The sequence below is a fragment of the Giraffa tippelskirchi genome, chromosome 6, assembly GCF_054371585.1.
Source record: "Giraffa tippelskirchi isolate mGirTip1 chromosome 6, T2T-mGirTip1v1.2.pri, whole genome shotgun sequence".
Classification (NCBI taxonomy): domain Eukaryota; kingdom Metazoa; phylum Chordata; class Mammalia; order Artiodactyla; family Giraffidae; genus Giraffa; species Giraffa tippelskirchi.
In genome coordinates this window covers 177,671,337-177,677,197 of record NC_137280.1, presented here as the reverse complement: position 1 = coordinate 177,677,197, position 5,861 = coordinate 177,671,337, and positions in this window count along the sequence as shown.

The following is a 5,861-nucleotide window of genomic DNA, read 5'->3' as shown; positions in this document are numbered from 1 at the left end:
TCCTTTTCTCATGACTGCTAAATGCACAATACCCTTTATGACGGATGTAATGCTCTTACCCTGGAGGCGGCTCCATTAGGATGCACACCAGCTCATACTTTCATTTAGAGCAAAAGTTCTTTATAGTATGACATTTCTAAAGGAATAAAGAGGATTTTGCAAAGAACAGAAGTAGTCAACATGATTATGGGGCATTGACATAGCAATTTGCTTGCAAATGATTTTTAAAACTACTGCTAATAATATACCTTTTTGTACACAGTACTCTCAACAGAGCCACCTTGGGTAATCAAATTAATGCAGGGTAACGGAAAGGGGGAGCGAGAGGAGAACCTTCAGCATTACCAGCAATGACTACAATTAACACAAGTACATAAAATAACCCAATGGGACCACTGGACAGCCCTGTGCAATGAAACAGTCATCTAGTTATTTATTGTGGTGTGTAGTAGAGCAACACAATAGTCCTACTAAGAAAATAAAGACTAACCTGAAAACTGTGAATGACTGAAAACTCAACAACGGAGCTGCATCTAGTGATCCACTTGGGAGTAACGTTCTTTTCTTTACCTCTGACAGAGCCACGGTGCCGTCACACACAGACCCGAGTTCAGAATGACTACTCAACGGAACACCAAGGTCACTGTGTCTAAGCTACTGAAAAGCTCACCTGAATAAGGAAATCACAGGTATTGCTATCAAAAAGCTCGAAAGAAATATAGAAAAATGCCAGCAATAAGTTGAAAAAAGTCATGACACACACATATACAGAAACACATCTGTCAATTTAAATGCTGCCATGGATAAAGCATGGGGCTTCCCTCGCAGCTCAGTCAGTAAAGAATCTGCCTGCAATGCAGCAGACCTGAGTTCTATTTCTGGGTCAGGAAGATTCTCTGGAGAAGGAAGGGGCAACCCACTCCAGTATTCTTGCCTAAAGAATACCCAAGCACAGGGGAGCCTGGGAGGCTATAGTCCATGGCATCACAAAAGTCAGACATGACTTAGCGACTAAACCACCACCATGGATAAAGGGTGAAGGAGTCAGATCCACTGTACCTTCCCAATCAGGAAATGTTAGTTCCAACCAATGAGCAAGAGGCCAGATTTGTGTATCTAAGAAGCTGAGTGTCTATCTTTTGAACTGTGGTGTTGGAGAAGACTCTTGAGAGTCCCTTGGACTGCAAGGAGATCCAACCAGCCCATCCTAAAGGAAATCAGTCCTGAATATTCATTGGAAGGACTGATGCTGAAGCTGAAACTCCAACCCTTTGGCCACCTGATGGGAACAGCTGACTCATTTGAAAAGACCCTGATGCTGGGAAAGATTGAGGGCAGGAGGAGAAGAGGGCGACAGAGGATGAGATTGTTGGATGTCATCACCGACTCAATGGACATGAGTTTGAGTAAACTCCGGGAGTTGGTGATGGACAGGGAGGCCTGGCATGCTGCAGTCCATGGGGTCACAGAGAGTCGGGCACGACTGAGTGACTGAACTGAACTGAATGAAGTTGAGCGAATCAGGCCCTCACCTCTACTTACATGCTTTGCAAAATAAAGAACACGGGAAGTGTTGCAGAACAAACCCCACTGGGAGCCCATTAGCCACCTGATCCAATCCCTCTCATTCTCCCAGCACCGCCAGGTCACTGACGGGTGACAACCTTCCTGGCTGAGTCTCCTTGACTCACACAGCCTCCCCCACTGAGCAGTCGTGGAGAGAATCCTCTGAGCTAGTTGTACCTATCACAAACTCCCTGCAACGGACCCTCAGCCTGCCCCTCAGCCTCTCCTGGTTATCTTGTAAATAATATATAAACCCATGCTCCGTCCATTCAGTCAAAAGCAGAGAAGAAGACCAGGTAGTGATAGAAGTTTGACACCCTGCACAGCCAGCGCCCGAACTAACTGAAAGGGCGAAAGGACTTATTTGGTGACAATTTTTTTTAGAAGGTACTAGGCCACATCAAGGCATTCCACGAGGAAAGCATAAAGAGGAGCTGTCTGAAATCTGCCTATGACAGTCTCAGGAAAGCACTGAGGCTTTAAAACTGTCCCCACCTACCCATGCATCAGGCCCCTGCCAGCTCACACGGGCGGTGCTCCAGCACCAGCCAGGGCGAAGCTGGCACTCAGGGCTGTCTCCCACGACATCGATTCCAAGTGCTATCGCTATAATGACGCCTCTCCAGCTCTAAATCATTGGCTCCACACTCCAGTTATAATCCTTCCTTCACGTGCTCCGGGTTGGCACCTGCCTTAGTGAGGGACCTTCCAGGCCTGATAAGAGTCCCCATCTCCAAGCCCCAGTCGGTCGTGAACACATCAGCCTCGTCCATCCTGGCCATGTTCTGCTTACCCGCTCAGTATTCAGCTCAGCCTTCGTTTACTCCTTCATGAGGCCAGGGAAGAGTCAGCCACTACAGAAACAAAAGGAAAAGAATTTCGGAGAGAGAGTGAATAGCAAGAGTGATAAAACCAAAAGGCAACCGTGGGTTCCTAGATGAGATACCTGAGTGCCCCGTAGATGGCTGGGCGCTGAAGGGCTCAGGGCTCAGGGAGGGAACAGACATCCTAAGCACGCAGCAAATTTTCGAGAAGCAAAGATACAGAGAGAGGAAAGTCTTGAGACAGGCTCTGGATTAAAAGCGGGGGGTTGAGGATTGCAAAGACGAGCCTTATAGGGAGGGCTTATTTTGAAAATAAGAAGGGCCATTGCCACAGCCATGCAGAGAGACCAGAAAATGGAAAACAACAAAGAAAACTTTAAAAAGGGAAAGGGGAGCTGGGGGAGTTTATGTTTATTTACCTTGATATCTTTAAAGTGAGTGATAAGTCATCTTCTGGCAGTGAGGGAATCTGTGGCAAGGTAGCTGGTTGCAGTTGCCAGTCAAAAAGATGCATAAAGGGTCTACCAAACAGCGGTGAGGATCCGGTTACAGCCAAGGGGTACAGGATGCAGTGGAGACCTTCCTCAGTGAGTCTCAGGAGACCGGTCAGACGCAAGGAAACCAGGCATCTCTGAAGATGGACCCGGCCAGGACGGAGGGGTCTGAAGGCAGATCTGTTACCAGCTTTGTTAACAGCGGCAGGTCAGGAGTCCACACAGGAAGTGCGAAGAGGGGATGGACTGTGAGGATGGGCAAGGAGCTCATGGAGAAGCACATGCTAAGGTCAGAATGACTAAGGGAAGGTGGAAGAGATGCAAGGACAGGGAGTGCCACCAAAGATAAGCGAGACAAAGACGATCCAGTCTGTAGATGAAAGGGCTACGAAGCCAAGGGGATACAGAACGTCTCGGGGCAGTAGGAAAAAGCCTCAAACAGCTGTTGCCACAAGGTAAAGGGGAGAAAGGAAGACCAAAAGGCTGATACTCAGGAAGACAGGGAACGAACCCCATGAAACCACCACTTAGCTCCAACAATTCCCAACATCGTGTCAGTTTAAGAAGCATCTTCAATCATTAGTCTCAGTACGACAGGAAGCCCCCGGCAGGGCTGGAGGGAAAATAGTGAAGAGACGAAAATACTCAATAGCCTTAAAGTCACCCAGATAACCAGGAACAGTTGTTGACAGGCTTCTGTGTATATAGGTCTATCCGCGTTTAATTACATGACAGATCTACACTGATCTAGAAAAACCCAGCCTCCTGCTTCATGTCTCTCTCTTCTTTCTCTACTTCAGTGTGTGAGGAAATAGGTAAATGCTCTCTGGATGACTAATTCAATTTATTTAATAGTATGCTTGTTTTTGTAAATGGCACGCTAACTACAATGTGTCATATCAGATAGAAAAGATATGGAAACCAGATTTTATTTTACATTCAATATTACTGTGATTTAGAGGGGATGATTGGCATTCCTAAAACTTGACAAAAACATTCACCAAGGATTTTAAAAATTATTTCTAAATTCCGCTTATTGATTCCATCTGTTCTCCGGGTTGTACATGTATATTTTTAACAGGCTTCGAGTTTTGTCAATTCTTTGATAGTTTTCTCAGGAAAATACTTAGTGAGTTCAATCGATAACTGTTCTATTGCTAAACATTGATCAACTGTGAAAAAAGTTTTTACTGTCATTCACTGAAGAGAGAATCCTATTTTGTGTGTCCTTGAAGTTTTTAGATGCAAGGGATCATCATTAAGGAATTTGACCTTTATGTTACATAAAACTGCATACATTATTGTATCAAATTTGGAATTCATTCTAAGTATCCTTGAAGAATATAACAGAATAACAGAATTCCTCTCCCGAATTCCAGGGCAAGTTAACGCGCAGTTAATTTGTACCTATATTGCCTCATGCTTCTGCTTCCATCCATGACAGAGAACTTGACCTCAGCCTTGCCTCTCTCCATAAACTCAGAAACTGAACGAGACATGAAGTAACTGCAGAGACTGAACAACAGATGGCCTGACTGCGATCTTTGGGAAAAGGTAAACAAATGTGGGAAGCTTTGCAAGATAACTAGCTTTCTTCCTAAAGGCCTTTTTCAAACTGTGATGCAGGAAGAGGGAACCTAAGCAAGCCCGGTGGTCCTGCTGGGTTGAGGGAACAGGCGGGTTTGTGGAGGCTGGAGCAGTGGGATTTGTGGAGCAGAAAAGAAAGTTGTACACAGAGCTATCTCCAGATATCTGCAGAGATGTCCTCTAGTCTGCCTGTCAATATGTTCACGTTTTGGGAAAGACATCCAATGGGTGACCGAAAGCTGGGTAAAGAACAACTGCCCGAAAGCAGTAAGTTTAACAATTCTCAGATCCCAGGTCTGGGAGATGTTTGAAACCTGGCCAGTTAAAGTGAAACGACCTGGTTGATCACCCAAGACATTCAGTAGAGAGTCCAGAGATGTCACTCCAGACATAGACTAAAGTAGCCCTAGAATAAAAGTTCTTCCAGATACACTTTAAAAGCTTAAAGAACAATCCTAAGAATCAGGATTACATAAAAGCTCACTTGCCTGTCAAACTCTTCAAAGGAAGACTTAAATAAAACATAATCCGTCATCCAAACGAAAATTTAGAGGCAAGTACTGGAAGTCTGTGCCTTTTGATTGCCTTCATCCAATTCCTTCCCCCAGTCCCCACCGCCTCTGGTAACAACAAATCTGATTTCTTTCCCTATGAGTTTTGTATTTGAAAAATAATTGACCTCCAACACTATGCTTCTCTTACACAACATAATGATTTGCTATTTCCATACATTTCAAGATGACCACCACAGCAAGTTTAGATAACATCACCATACAAAGATTACGTAGTTATCGACTATGTTCCTTACACTGTCATTTCACACCTGTGACGCATTTATTTTGAAACCAGCAATCTGTACCTTTTAATCTTTGTCACCTATTTCTTTTCTTCCCTCCCGTCCCCTATGGCAACCAACTGTTTGTTCTTTGTATCTGTTCCTCTGTTTCTGTTATGTTTCATCTGTTGTTTTAAGATTCCACATGTAAATGAAATCACACAGTATTTGCCTTTCTCTGACTCAGGTCATTTACAATAATGCCCTCCAGGCCCATCCACGTTTTCACAAATAGCAAAATTTCACACACACACCAACCACATCTTATTTACCCATTCATCTACTGATGGGCCCTTGGTTGTACCCATATCTCAGCTATTACGAATAAACCTGCAATGAACACAGGAGTGTTTCAAATTAGTGTTTTCATTTTCTTCAGATAAATACCCAGCAGTGCACTTGCAGGATCATACAGTATTAATAGTTCTGTTTTTATTTTGGGGGGAATCTCTGAACTGCTTTCCATAGTGGTAGCGCCAACTCACATTCCCACCAAGAGTGCACAAGGGCTGCCTTTTCTCAACATCCTCACCAACAGTTATTATTTGTTCTCCT